The following is a 15,747-nucleotide window of genomic DNA, read 5'->3' on the forward strand; positions in this document are numbered from 1 at the left end:
GGTCTGCTTGGTGCTCTGGTGATTAAATTCAGGGATCCTTGCCCATGGTTTCATTAACTGCCTGGAGGAGTAAGCCTTCTGGCCATCTGTCGTCTGCCTTGACGCTGTTATCTCTGCTTGCTCCCCCGACAAAGTCAACCTGAGCCAGGGCGTGTTCAAGCAGTCAGCAGCACTGGATTTGGAGATGGGACCTGGGTTGAGATCTTGGCTGTGGGACTTTGATTCATTTGGTCCAGTTTTTCCCGAGGTAGGGTACCTGTTGGAATGATTTTAGGTAATATTTAGGAAAGCATTAAGAATTTATTTTCATGTCTTTTAAAAAGGAAAAATATTGGTTCTTCTGTTTATGGTGCTGTAAAAATTTTATATTAAAGTTTTCTAACGTTAAAAATTAAAAAAATGATACCAATGAACCTGGGCTTCCCAAGTGGCTCAGATGGTAAAGAATCTGCCTGCAATGCAGGGGATGCGAATTCGATCCCTGGTTGGGAAGATCCTCTGGAGGAGGAAATGGCAACCCACCCCAGTATTCTTGCCTGGAGAATCCCCATGGACAGAGGAGCCTAGCAGGCTACAGTCTATAGACTCAAAGAATCGGACACGACTGAAATGACTGAGTACATACGCACGCTGTAGCTGCGTTGGAGGGTTACGATTGGTGTGTGTTAGGATTCTTCAACAGCGGGTTCCCGTAAATACAGACTGACTTAGGTCAGGATGTGTAATGTGGGCCCAGCCGCTGGGCCAGCCTCTATTTTGTGGGTTCTATATAGGAATTAACTTTATCACTCTTTCTGACACCAAATTTTTGTCAGTCTTACACATCAGTTTTCCCGTTCTCTAACACCAACTGGATATCCAATAATCCAATTACATGCTGACCTGGAGTTCAGATCTGATCCCACCACTGAAAGGGCTCCATCCCACATGACAGCCTTCAGATGCCTGTCACAAGTCCCAGGCTACCCACACTTCTGCCCAGCCAACTACAAATTTGGGGGTTTCTATGACCCTCCCACACATACACACAAGGTTTGATCATTTGCTGGAATGATTCATGGAACTCAGGAAAACATTTTACTTACATTTACAGATTTATTATAAAGAGTACAAAAAAATAAGAAAATAAAAGCTACAATTTTGGAAGAGCCAAGTGAAGGAGCTCCATTTGGGCAAAGTGTAGGGGGAGGGGGTGAGCATGTAGAACTTCCACTCCCTTGTGGGCACACGTTTTCAGCAGATCACTGTGTCCCCCAAACCAGAACCCCCACAAATCTCACTGTTTAAGAAGTTTTTTTAATTTATTCTTATTTGGAGAGTAATTGCTTTACAATATTGTGTTGGTTTCTGCCATACAACAGTGTGAATCAGATGTAAGTGTACATATGCCAGAGTTTCTATAACTCAATCTGTATCCCACCTCTTCTCTCCAGAGATGGGGGGTGGGGATGGAAGCACCCACCTTCTAATCCCGTGTTTGGTCTTCCTGATTGTTACCCGAAAAACTGAGTTCTCCTCTTGTGGGTGTCAAGCTGAAACCGTGTGGCTCAGATTAAAAGACCAGAAACTCATGGTCTTTTAATTGAGATTAGACACCTGGTTTCAGGACTTAATGAAACTCAGGTTCTTAATGTCTCATTGCAGAAAGAATTCAGTGAGAGACAAAATGGTAGGTAAGAAAAAAAAATGGTAGATAAGAAGGGGATTTATTTAGAGAGAAATACACTTCACAGACAGAGTGTGGGACCTCTTGGAACGCTAGAGGCATCAGGGTACAGGGGTTGTCAGTTTTTTTAGGAGTGCGTAAACGCTGGGCTGGAAGAAGCACAAGCTGGAATCAAGATTGCCGGGAGAAATATCAATAACCTCAGATATGCAGATGACACCACCCTTATGGCAGAAAGTGAAGAGGAACTAAAAAGCCTCTTGATGAAAGTGAAAGTGGAGAGTGAAAAAGTTGGCTTAAAGCTCAACATTCAGAAAACTAAGATCATGGCATCTGGTCCCATCACTTCATGGCAAATAGATGGGGAAACAGTGGAAACAGTGTCAAACTTTATTTTTTGGGGCTCCAAAATCACTGCAGATGGTGACTGCAGCCATGAAATTAAAAGACGCTTACTCCTTGGAAGGAAAGTTATGACCAACCTAGATAGCATATTCAAAAGTAGAGACATTACTTTGCCAACAAAGGTCCGTCTAGTCAAGGCTATGGTTTTTCCTGTGGTCATGTATGGATGTGAGAGTTGGACTGTGAAGAAGGCTGAGTGCCGAAGAATTGATGCTTTTGAACTGTGGTGTTGGAGAAGACTCTTGAGAGTCCCTTGGACTGCAAGGAGATCCAACCAGTCCATTCTGAAGGAGATCAGCCCTGGGATTTCTTTGGAAGGAATGATGCTAAAGCTGAAACTCCAGTACTTTGGCCACCTCATGCGAAGAGTTGACTCATTGGAAAAGACTCTGATGCTGGGAGGGATTGGGGGCAGGAGGAGAAGGGGACGACAGAGGATGAGATGGCTGGATGGCATCACTGACTCGATGGACGTGAGTCTGAGTGAACTCCGGGAGTTGGTGATGGACAGGGAGGCCTGGCGTGCTGCGATTCATGGGGTCCCCAAGAGTCGGACACGACTGAGCGACTAAACTGAACTGAACTGAAAGTCCTAAAGCAAATCAACCCTGAATATTCATTGGAAGGACTGATGCTGAAACTGAAACTCCAATACTTGGGTCACCTGATGCGAAGAGCTGACTCATTGGAAAAGACCCTGATGCTGGGAAAGATTGAAGGCAGGAGGAGAAGGGGATGACAGAGGATGAGATGGTTGAAAGGCATCACCGAGTCAATGGACCTGAGTTTGAGCAAACTCTGAGAGATAGTGAAGGACAGGGAAGCCTGATGTGCTGCAGTCCATAGGGTGGCAAAGAGTCTGACAAGACTTAGCGATTAAACAGCAACAACTTCATAGACGAATTAGTGGGAGGGGTACTCCAGCTATTTGGGGGAAGGTGTGGGGATTTCCAGGAACTGGGCCACTGCCCACTTTTTGTTCAGCCTTGGAACTGTCATGGCATCTGCGGGAATGTCATTTATAAAATAGCTTGCTGATGTGTTACAATGAGTGTGTACTGAGGCTCAAGGACTGGTGGAAGTTGAATTTTTTCTGCCATCTTGGATCTAATTAGTTCTACCCACTTACTGTCGTGTCCAATGGCTATGTCATTCTTTTAAATGTTGTGTCCAGCCCCCTTCCCTCCTGTTTCAAAGCCAAAAAAAACCACAACCAAGCCAAAGATTGGGAGATGGAAGGATTTATTACTTTCAGCAAGTAAGGAGAACATTGGGGAACATTGGGGATCATTCCCAAAGCAGTATCTCCCTGAACAGCAAAACTGGGGACATTTTAAGCTGAGGGCACATGCATGTTTCATGAAGGGGAGAGTCCAAGCTTTAGTTGATACTGAAGTCATGAGGATTAGAAAAGATCAACATCATTATCCCTTAGGTTCCAGTAGATCTGGTGGTTGATTGTATCAGGCTAATCTTTACCACTGAAACAGAACTGGGTGTCTTTTCTCTTGCCTGATGACGGCCATTTGTGTCTGCATTCTTTTGTTGCCTTAAGATCATTAATTACTGAGACCTGTTTAAGGACAAGCATTGTGGCCAGGCTTAGATCACGAAATGGCTTTAGTCAAAAACGGCTTCTCTTCTGTCAAGAAAACCATGCTTGGTTCTCTTTTTCCGGGGTGCCCCCTACCCTATCTGCTTACGTGGTGACTAGCCCCAACCTGAAGCTACCTAGGGGCCCCCCCTGAGTCATGCTGGCATAAACTCAGAAACTCAGGTGTTTATGCCAGCATAATAATCAAAGGAGATTATTATGAATATTATTATGAATAACACATCACTCAGGAAATTCTAAGAGTTTTTAGGGAGGAGTTCTGTGCCAGGAAGCAGGAACAAAGACCAAATATATAATTTTTATTATACCACACTTGTTTTCCTCAGAACGAATTACCTCCTAGGGATTTGTTGGTGAAAAGTGAATGAGCTAAGCCATATAGAGTAGTTATCATGGGAATTCTCTGGCAGTGCAGTGCTAAGGACTTGGCGTTTTCACTGCCCTGTTCCAGGTTTGATCCCTGGTCAGGGAACTAAGATCCCATAAGCCACTCAGCATGGCCAAAAAAAGTAAAAATAAAATTTAAAAAATTTAAGAAATTGTCATAGTGCCTAATGTATAGTAATTATTCAGTGAATATTAGCCATGGTACCACTGCAAATACGAAGTAGTGGGAAAAAAAAGTCAGCTGAATGTGTTCCTAAGAAGCCATGAGAGTCTTTTATTATGCTTTTAAAATAAAAATTAAGTAAAAATTGGAAATAAAGGAAGGAGGTCGAGCAAGCATGTTCTTTCCGTGTCATCCTGGGACACTGTTTAACAATGTGCCCAAGTATTAATATTATTTAATCATCTGGGAGGGTGTCTGTACTTGACTGGGTTATTATTTACTATTTGATTAGAGCACTGACACTATGAAATTACATGCTGACATGTAGATTTTGTCCATTCCAAAGGGTAACCCTAAAGGTGATGGTTTCGTTGCCCTAGAGGCTGTTAACCAGCTGTCTATCTAACCTAGCCATCTTATTCTAAGATTCTTATTAAAGAGTACCCAGAAGTCCAGTTCCTTAAATGCTCTGGGAATGAGCTTTACCGTCTTACTGGTTTCCTCTTTAATGGGTTAAATACGTTTTTGACAAGTGTTCATTCTGTATGTGTATGAGTCTTGGGCTTCCCAGGTGGCACTATTGATAAAGAACCTGCCTGCCAGTACAGGAGACATGAGAGACACTGGTTTGATGGTTGGATCGGGAAGATCCCCTGGAGGGGGCATGGCAACCCACTCCAGTATTCGTGCCTGGAGAACCCCATGGGCACAGGAGCCTGGCTGGCTACAGTCCATAGGGTTGCAAAGAGTTGGACACAACTGAAGTGATTTAGCCTGCATGCATGCACGAGTCACATGTTTACACTGAAACCATATTTATATGGAAACCATATTTCAGCATGGTCCTCATCAAGCCAGGACCCGAGTTCCCTGGACCTGTAATTGAGTTCAACCAGCATTCAGAGAGAACATCCTTTTTTTTTTTTTTAATTAATTTATTTGGCTCTGTTGGGTCTTAGTTGTGGCACGTGGGATCTTCATTACGTAGTGAGGAATTTTTTGACTCAGCAGACCGACTCTCTAGCTGTGGCGCATGGGCTCAGTTGCTCCACGGTCACAGAGGACATTCTGTGTGCCAGGCACCGTGCTGAGCACCGCAGGGAAGACAAAAGTGGGTAGGACTGGTCCCTGGAGTCAAGGATTTCATACTTTCATATATGTTAGCTGCTCCCTAGGCCAGGACATCGCGTTGAACATAAACAGTTTTGTAGCTCGCTCGTATCAGATGAGGCCGTTTTAAGACTCAGACAGGTCAAGACCAAAACAAGACAGCTTCACAAGTGCGTCTGAGAATGAATAGGACTGGAACATTGTCCAAACTATAAAAAATGACCAAGCATCTCCATAACCTGGGCTCATCTCAGTGACTGCAGCTGCTTCTTTACCAATTGAAGCTTTAGTCTCATGGTTCTTCTCACTTTGGTATAAGGATTGTTAAGATACCCTATCAAGATATAAGAATTCCCCCACTTGCTGATGACATCCAATCCTGAGTAAATGCCACTTCCTTTAAACCAGCCTCCAAAGCACCTAACACAAGCCCAAATCTTATCCTAAGTCTTTCCTAACACCTCTTACTGGTGTCTTTTTGTAACTGAATTAAGGGGCAAACTATCCAGGTATCCACAGAAGGTGTTACAGACTCACTAAAGTGACCTAAGATGAGAAAGTTGTCCCCATCAGCACTTCCCTCAGAGGCAGGAGCCACTTCGGAGAGAAGCTTGTTGCAGTTCCAGCTCTTGGTTGCAAACTCAAGCACAGAAAAGGATATACTGGAAGGCTTAGGGTGGCATAGGGTGGGGAAGGGGCTCACAGAACCAAAGGGAATCTAGAAAATGGGTCAGAACCCAAAGAGCTCCAGAGGCTGGCCACAGGACCAGTCTGGCCAGAATGCCACCTCCACTGTTCCTGGATTTCTCAGATCCAGCCTCACCATCCTTTCTTCTCTGTGTCATTTGTCCAGTGGTCTTGGGCAGCATCTTCTGGTTGGCTGAGTGTGAAGAAGGAGTGCTTCCTTTTTCAGTTTCTGCAATGAGCACTAACACAATGAAGAGTTCCCCTAAAACTAGAGTTTGGATATTGAACAACCAAAAATTCCAGCTTTTGTCCATTGGAAGAGCGAGACTCCCCGCCCGTGGGTAGTAAAGCCAGTCTACTGACACAGGTCATGGTGAAGGAAAGTAGCATTTATTGCAGGCACCAAGCAAGGTGTCCAGAGCAGCTAGTGCTTAAAAGACCTGAATGCCCCAAGGGCTTTCTGGAAAAGGTTATTAAAGACAGGGTGAGGGAGGGCAGCTGTGGGGTATGTGGTCAGCTTGTGGACATTCTTCTGATTGGTTGGTGGTGAGGTAATCAGGAGTCAACATCATCAACTTTCTGGTTTCAACTGGTCTGAGAAATCTACAGGCTTGTGGGCAGCAAGCAGTTAACTTCTTCCACCTGGTGGAGGATTCAATATCTGCAAAACAGCTCAAGGGTATGGCTCAGAATATTATCTGTATATAGTTCAAGAGAAGGAACTAAAACTTCTTGACTTTGTTTAATGGTTAAACTATTATTATTTTATCCTGCTTGTTTTCCTTTGTTTCTGCATTTTTGCACTTATCTGATTAAATTTATTCTTCAGGATTTGTGGAAGGCCTAGGGGGCTAAAGTTTTACTTTATCCAAGAGTCAGGTAGAGGGACTTCCCTACGAGTCCACTGGTTAAGAATCTGCTTTTCAATGCAGGGTATGTGGGTTCAATCCCTGGTTGCGGAACTAAGATCCTATATCCTGCAGGGCAACTAAGCCCATGAGGCACAGTGAAGACCCAGCACAGCCAAAAAGAAAAAAAAAAAAAAAAAAGAGTCAGGTGGTCTGTTTTGGAATGGCTTCTTAGGGTCCTGCTCAGTTACAACCCAAAGAGTCATCTGTGAGTCAAGTAGATGGTCTGTAAACAGCCTTCAAAATAGTGAGTCATGCTGTCTATAGGATTTTTGTATTCTTGAAGAGGGTTGTGCTGTATTTCTTGGGGCTTCCCTTGTGGCTCAGCTGGTAGAGAATCTGCCTGCAATGCGGGAGACCCCAGTTCAATTCCTGGGTCGGAAAGATCCCCTGGAGAAGGGAAAGGCTACCCACTCCAATATTCTAGCCTAGAGAATTCCATGGACTGTATTAGTCTGTGGAGTCAGACACCACTGAGTGACTTTCACTTCAGTTCAGTTCAGTTCAGTCGCTCAGTCGTGTCCGACTCTTTGCTACCCCATGAACTGCAGCACGCCAGGCCTCCCTGTCCATCACCAACTCCCGGAGTTTACCCAAACTCATGTCCATTGAGCTGGTGATGCCATCCAACCATCTCATCCTCTGTCGTCCCCTTCTCCTCTGCCCTCAATCTTCCCCAACATCAGGGTCTTTTTAGATGAGTCAGCTCTTCGCATCAGGTGGCCAAAATATTGGCATTTCAGCTTCAACATCAGTCCTTCCAATGAACACCCAGGACTGATCTCCTTTAGGATGGACTAGTTGGATCTCCTTGTAGTCCAAGGGACTCTCAAGAGTCTTCTCCAACACCACAGTTCAAAAGCATCAATTCTTCTGCCCTCAGCTTTCTTTATAGTCCAACTCTCTCATCCATACATGACTACTGGAAAAGCCATAGCCTTGACGACTTTCACTTAATAACTTACTAAAATGCTGAATTTCTTAGAACAATAAAGGACAGGCTTCTCACTGCCTTAACATGAGCACCCAGGTGGCACTACTTAACACTGGCACCCTGGCTTCACCATCTAACTGGCTGTGTGATTCTGGTTGAGCCACTTTAAACTCTAGAAGCTACAGGATCTTCATCTATAAAAGAGATGGTCTCATAGTATCCACCTTGAAGAGTTATTATAACCCATCTAAGAATTAACTGAGTTAACTCCAATACTTTGGCCACCTGATGTGAAGAGCTGACTCATTTGAAAAGACCCTGATGCTGGGAAAGATTGAGGGCAGGAGGAGAAGGGGACAACAGAGGATGAGATGGTTGGATGGCATCACCGACTCAATGGACATGGGTTTGGGTGAACTCTGGGAGTTGGTGATGGACAGGGAGGGCTGGCGTGCTGCGGTTCCTGGGGTCGCAATGAGTCAGACGTGACTGAGCGACTGAACTGAACTGAACTGAATTTGTATAAAGCATTTAACACACGCCCATCACACAGTAAATTCTGAATAAATGGTAGCTAAAATCATCATTGGCTTCCCTGGTGGCTCAGGAAATCCATCTGCCAATGCAGGAGACCCAGGTTCGATCCCTGGGTTGGGAAGACCCCCCTGGGGAAGAGCATGGCAGCCCACTCCAGTATTCTTGCCTGGAGAATTTCATGGTCAGAGGAACCTGGCAGGCTACAGTCCAGGGGATCGCAAAGAGTCATACTCGACTGAGCACCTGAGCACCAGCTAATTATACCCCCACTCTGTCCTGGCTTTGGAGGATCCAGCAGAGGAAACCTGCAGTTTCTTTGTTGTTGCTGTTTTTTTAATTTATTTATTTTAATTGGAGGCTAATTACTTTAAAATATTGTAGTGGTTTTGCCATACATTGACATGAATCAGCCATGGGTGTACATATGTTCCGCATCCTAAACCCCCCTCCCACCTCCCTCCCTATCCCACCCCTCTGGGTCATCCCAGTGCACCAGCCCCGAGCACCCTGTCTCTTGCATCAAACCTGGACTGGCAATCTGTTTCACATATGATAATATACATGTTTCAATGCTATTCTCTCAAATCATCCTATCCTCGCCTTCTCCCACAGAGTCCAAAAGACTGTTCTTTACATCTGTGTCTCTTTTGGTGTCTCGCATATAGGGTTATTGTCACCATCTTTCTAAATTCCATATATATGCATTAGTATACTGTATTGGTGTTTTTCTTTCTGACTTACTTCACTCTGTATAGTAGGCTCCAGTTTCAAACCCTGGGATCCTGCTTCCATAGAAAGGAGGCCACTAATCACTGGTGCTGAACAAACGTGAGAGTCATTTAAATGTTAATTTGCTTACCCTCAAAAGCAGATCTCTTCTGATAGTACCAAGTATCCAAGGGAAATTGTGGGTGGTGGTTGTAGCTAACCCAGGGCTTATAGAGGGGTGCTGGGTGTTTTCATAGGAGGAGCAGAGCTAAGCTAAGAGGATGGACAGTGTGGCCAAAGCCATAGGCTACTTTTCAGGCAGGGAGACTTTCCCAGGGCTTGGGGTTAACAAATTGTGTTTCTAAGCGTTTCTTCCTTCAGTTGTTAGATACTCCGAGGAAAGGAATGACAGCTTTAGGACTCCTGTATAGGAGGGGCTTCGGGCCACCGATCACAAGGAAGAATCAGGGGATTTATCTGAAGGCTGCATTTGCAATAGCAGACCCACAGTTTTTTATTGATTGGTGGTAGAGCTCAGTGGGGCATCCCAGGTGGCCCCATGGTGAAGAATCTGCCTGCCACACAGGAGACGCAGGTTTGTGGGTCGGGAAGATCCTCTGGAGAAGAAAATGGCAACCCACTCCACTATTCTTGCCTGGGAAATCCCATGGACAGAGAAGCCTGGTGGCCTACAGTCCATGGGATTGCAAAGAGTCAGACACAACTTAGCAACCAAACAGCAACAAGAGATCAGTAAAAAGTGCATGATTTTCTCCCAAGTTGTTTTTTTTTTTTTAAAACTTGGACTTTATATAAAACTGGGGAAAAGGTTGATGCCCATCTCAAAAACATTTTGATGTTTATTTACTTTGGTGTGCTTTTTCAAAAACATTTAAAATATTGAAGTGGATTTGAGGGCTAATGGAAATTATGGGGTGAGGCTAAAGCCGTCCCCCAAGAAAATCCACATCTTGGAACAGACAGTGGTTGAAAGTATTTTTAAAGGCTCCTGACAGCAAGGCTGGGGCAGAGGATGGGGGTACCGGGGTAGAAGGGGACAACCTGGTTTATCAGGGTCACATTTCTAACCAGCTTGTGATAGTGTGATTGTCAGGGCTCTGGAGTCAGATTGTCTTTTTTCAAATCTTGCCTTCATCCCTTGCCAGCTGTGTGATCTTGGGTGATGTAGGTAACCTCTCTGAGCCTTCTGTAAAGTTGAGAATGATCATACCTGCCCTATAGATGGTGAGGATTTAAAAAGATGGGTCTAGACCCTGTTGCTGACTCCTGGGAAGTGCTCAAATGCAGATGAACTTGGAAGCTGGGAGGGAAGGTTTAGGGGAGAAGACGTGGTCGCTTCTGGCAGGAACTCAGCAGCGATCAGACAATGGAAGGCACAGGAGGCCCAAATGCTGAGAGCTCAGAATAGAAACTGTATTGATAGCAGAATGCAAAGCAAGATCACTTGAAATCCGGATGTTTAATTGGATTTCTCTGGAGAGTGACTCACCGCCATTGATAGATGCTCTCGCTCTTGTGGGGTCTCTATCATGGGATTTGAGAATTTTCCATCTGCACTGGCAGCCCCAAGGCCCTGCTTCAGTAAAGATCCTGGACGGTGTGTACTCCTCCATGTCCACCCACCAGCTTGCCTTCCTCTCTTCATCATGGATTTAATGTGATGTGTCAGGCACGTGTGATGTACTGGAATCACAGAGGGAAGAGGCAAACCCCTTAAAGGGTGCACAGTCTCTTTAGGGAGAAACACAAGTGCCCAGATGATTATCAGGGGAGTGACGGGCTGTGGAACTGAAGGAAGAGGACATGATGCCACATGGGAGCATCTTGAAGACTCTGGAAGGAGATGCTGGGGCTGCCCTGAAGGCTGCATAGGAGTTAGAGACAGAGAGGTGTTCTGAGTGGGGGACACCTTGAGAAGAGCAAAAGCTTGAGGATACACTATGATCACACAGGCCAGCAGGCGGGCTGCTAGGAATACCGGCTTTATGGCCAGAAATGAGGCTCAAAAGACAAGGGCACAGAGTGGCTTCTGCCATGGCTGCAGGGACCTGAGACTGACCCATGGGAATTTAAAACAAAAACCAAAACCCTTTAAAAATCATCCAGATAATGCACGCATATTGTAAAAACAAATAAAAATTTAAAATACAAAGCAAATGAAGGAAATAAAAAAATCCCCCAGGGAAATTCCCTGGTTGTCCCCTGGTTAGGACTCCATGCTTTCACTGCCAAGGGCATGGATTCAGTCCCTAATCAGGGAGCTAGGAACCTGCAAGCCTGTGCCACAGTCAAAAAAGAAAATCCCTCAAAATAATCACTGTAACATTTTGAATGGAGTCTTCCTGTCTTTTATCGAAGCATCTGTACTTTGCAAAATTGGGTCCTAATGTTTCTTAACTGCTCTTTGGTGTGGTTTATTCTCTTGTATCAATAACATCTCTTCTGAGCATCATGTTTAATACCCGGGGAGAATTCCATTATGCCCCTGTCCCTTCCTTTATTTAAGCAGCCCTCTATTGTTGTCGACAGTTATGTTGCTTCCAGTGTTTTATTGTTGCAAACAAGACTGTATTGCATATAATCAGAGCTACATTTTTATGGTGCCCTTAATTATCTCCCTACGATGAAATCCTAGAAATGGAAATCACTAGACTAGCGTTTAAATATTTTCAAGGCCGTTGACACGTGTTTCCATATTGTACCCAGTTTTCTCCTCCCATCAGTCCATTGGCCGTCTTTGCTATTTCTTCTTGTGTCTTCTCAAACTCCCACATCACTAGGAGGACTGTCCAGGGGGAATGGAGAGGCATCAAACTGAGATGCAGCCACGCTTCTAACTATTGTGGCTGCAGAAGGTGTCGCACCAGCCCTGCACGCAGCAGGCCTTCTGGACTAATGATGGCTTAGATGATGGGGCTGAAATCCAAACTCTGGCCTCCCTCTTCTTGTAGGAGTGCAGAGAAAGTGAAGGACACCCAGTTAGATCTGAATTTCAGATCAATGACATCATACTGAGTATTGTTCAGTTGCTCAGATGTGTCCGACTCTTTGCAACCCCATGAACTGCAACATGCCAGGCTTCCCTGTCCTCACCATCTCCCAGAATTTGCTCACACTTATGTCCGTTGACTAGGTGATGCCATCCAACCATCTCATCCTCCTTTTCCCCCTTCTCCTCCTGCCTTCAATCTTTCCCAGCATCAATGTCTTTTCCAATGAGTCGACTCTTCACATCAAGTGACCCAAGTATTGGAGCTTCAGCTTCAGCATCAGTCTTTCCAGTGAATATTCAGGGTTGATTTCCTTTACGATTGACTGGTTTGATCTCCTTCCTGTCCAAGGGACTCTCAAGAGTCTTCTCCCTAGCACCACAGTTCAAAAGCATCAGTTCTGTGGTGCTCAGCCTTCTTGATGGTCTAGCTCTCACATCCCTACATGACTACCAGAAAAACCATGACTTGGACTAGACAGAGCTTTGTCGGTAAAGTGATGCCTCTGCTTTTTAGTATGCTGTCTAGGTTTGGGATAGCTTTTCTTCCAAGGAGCAAGCATCTTTTAATTTCATGGCTGCAGTCACTGTTCACAGTGATTTTGGAGCCCAAGAAAATACAATCTGTCACCGTTTCCACTTTTTCCCCATCTATTTGCTGTGAAATGGTGGGACCGGATGCCACAATCTTAGTTTTTTGAATGTTGAGTTTCAAGCCAGCTTTTTCACTTTTCTTTCACCCTCATCAATAGGCTTTTTAGTTCCTCCTCACTTTCTGCCATTAGAGTGGTATCATCTGCATATCTCAGGTTGTTGATATTTCTCCCAGCAACCATGATTCTGGCTTGTGAGAGCCCAGCATTTCACATGACGTACTCTGCATATCAGGCCTCCCTGGTGGCTCAGATGGTAAAGAATCTACCTGCAATGCAGGAGATGCAGGTTTGATCCCTGGGTCAGGAAGACCCCCTGAAGAAGGGAATCACTACCCACTCCAGTATTCTTGGCTGGAGAATTCCATGGGCAGAGGAGCCTGGTGGGCTACTGTCCATGGGGTCACAAAGAGTCAGACAAGATGGAGTGACTGACACACACACACACACTTTGTGTATTAGTTAAATGGGCAGAGTAACAATATACAGCCATGACATACTCCTTTCCCAATTTTGAACCAATCCATTGTTCCATGTCCAGTTCTAACTGTTGCTTCTTGATCTGCATACAGGTTCCTCAGGAGACTGGTAAGGTGGTCCGGTATTCCCATCTCTTTAACAATTTTTCACATTTTTTTGTGATCCACACAGTCAAAGGCTTTAGCTCAGTCAGTGAAGCAGATGTTTTTCTGGAATTCTCTTGCTTTTTTTCTGTGATCCAGTGGATGTTGGCAATTTGATCTCTGGTACCTCTGCCTTTTCTAAATCCAGCTTGTACACCTGGAAGTTCTCAGTTCATATACTATTAAAGCCTAGCTTAAAAGAATTTTGAGCGTTATGTTGCTAGCATGTGAAATGAGTGCAATTGTATGGTAGTTTGAACATTCTTTGACGTTGCCTTTCTTTGGGATTGGAATGAAAATTGGCCTTTTCCAGTCTTGTGGTGACTGCTAAGCTTTCCAAATTTGTTGGCATATTGAGTGCAGCACTTTTACAGCCTCATCTTTTAGGATTTTAAATAGCTCATTTTTGAGTATAGGTATGTTCCAAAGATTGCACAGGGCATCCTGATACTACAAGTGATTCCTTATTTATCTGAAATTCGAATGTAACTGGTACCCTGTGTTGTTATTTGCTGAATCTGGGAACCCTCCATGGCTTACCACATCCATTGTGTGTTGGTTGTATTTTCTCCAGAGGGATCCTCTGGAGAAAATACTGCAGGCTAGCCAGCAATAACTTTTAAATGGGTTGCAGTTCTTCCTTGTATTGTTGGAAAGTAATGTGTGTAACCGATGCTCTATTGTTGGACATTCATGGTGTTTCCTTTTCTCTCCTCTCCTCTTTCCTCCCCCTCCCACCTCCATCCCATTCCTCCCCTTTCTCCCCCACTTCCCCTCCTCCTTTTCCTCCTGCTCCTTCTAACTTTCCCTTCCATCACTCTAACTTACCTGTTTGGAGTTTAATCTTTGTCCACATCTTTAATCCTTTCTTTCTTTTCTTTTCATTTTTTTCTCAAATGGGTGGCACAACACAGCACATGGGATTTTAGTTTCCCAATCAGAGACAGAATAGAGCCCATGTCCCCTACATTGAAATCGTGGAGTCTTAACCACTGGATCACCAGGAATGTCCCAGCATCTTTAATTCTTCGTGGACCACTCAGCCGAGGCACTCAGGGCTAGGATTAGGGAAATCCAGGACCAGAACCTTCACAGCTTGCTGAGCCATCCAAGGGGATGACTCCCATGTTTCCATGTAGGCACTCTCTAGGTGTTACTGAGTCCAAGCTTGCTCTGCTCACCGCACAACAAGCCAATTAACCAAGAGACAGGGTGTTGAGGCAAAGAATATGACTTTATTTGGAAAGCCAGCAGACCAAGAAGGTGGTAGACTAATGTCTCAAAATAACCACCTTTTTGGGTCTGGATGCCAGGTTCTTTTATAGAATAGAAAGGGAGAGGTGAAGCAGTAAAGTAAAAAGACCATTCATCTCACAAATATCTCCTGGAATGGCCAACCTTGGGAGGAGATGTGTTCATTTCTTCCTTTCTATAGCCATCCACAGGTGTTCAGGGTCCTGAACAAAGGGATTTTGGTTTAAACTTCAGGCAGAGGGGGAAGGTTCCCCAAGGCAGGCCATTATGTATGGACAGTGTCCTTTTAGTGAACAGAAAAAATGGGAAGCAAAGGTTAAAGTAAAGGAAACAGATCCAACATGGAGTCAGTTCCTCTCTGTAACACAGGCAAGAGATTGGGGGAATAAAAGTAGAAAATAAAAAGTCACAAAACTTAGTATTGCCTTCAGTGAAGGGAAGGATGTGAAGGTTGAATGGCGTTGCAGAAACTGCCAAATCACATTAGCTGGTGCTGCAGGAAATCTGTTGGCCAGTCTCGTGCACACTCGGTGCAGCCCAATTCCTCGCTGGAGTCCAGAGGAGAAAGCGGGCTGGGTCCTGAATCAAGGCGACAGGTGGGTGAGAGCCTGAGGGCCCTCCTCATCGCCAGGAATCTTAGCTGGCTTATTTCTGGTGTTTTTCAAAAATGTAAATTGAGTTGGGAGGCCTGCATACAGTAGGCTTTCATCTAGGTTGTCTAGAACAGTGGTCGCCAACCTTTTTGGCACCAGGAACCAGTTTTCATGGAAGACCATTTTTCCATGGAAGGAGAGAGAGGGGTTGGATGATGTAAGTGCATTACATTTATTGTGTACTGTATTTCTAATCTAAAGCTGCCACTGATCTGCCAGTGGTACTTGGAGGTACCAGTCCAAGGCCCAGAGGTTGGGGACCCCTGGTGCAAATGATTGATTTGTTACACAAGTCAGTAAACCAATGACTCAATGATCAATATTCCCCTCCCTGGGCATTTACTTCTTCATCCATTTAAGGTGAGAGCTCTTTCAGCTCCAAGAACAAGGTTAATCTCTGATTCCTTTCCATGTTTTTTTCTTTTTTCTGAAGA

The 15,747-nt window shown here is 44.7% G+C and overlaps 1 protein-coding gene across 1 annotated transcript in view; it reads left to right on the forward strand.

The window, feature by feature from the left end:
- The window catches only part of BMERB1 (bMERB domain containing 1), a 145,282-nt gene that overhangs the window by 102,731 nt on the left and 26,804 nt on the right, over positions 1–15,747 (forward strand). The window lies entirely within an intron of this gene.

Source organism: Bubalus kerabau, chromosome 23, assembly GCF_029407905.1.
Source record: "Bubalus kerabau isolate K-KA32 ecotype Philippines breed swamp buffalo chromosome 23, PCC_UOA_SB_1v2, whole genome shotgun sequence".
In the NCBI taxonomy this organism is placed as follows: Eukaryota; Metazoa; Chordata; class Mammalia; order Artiodactyla; family Bovidae; genus Bubalus; species Bubalus kerabau.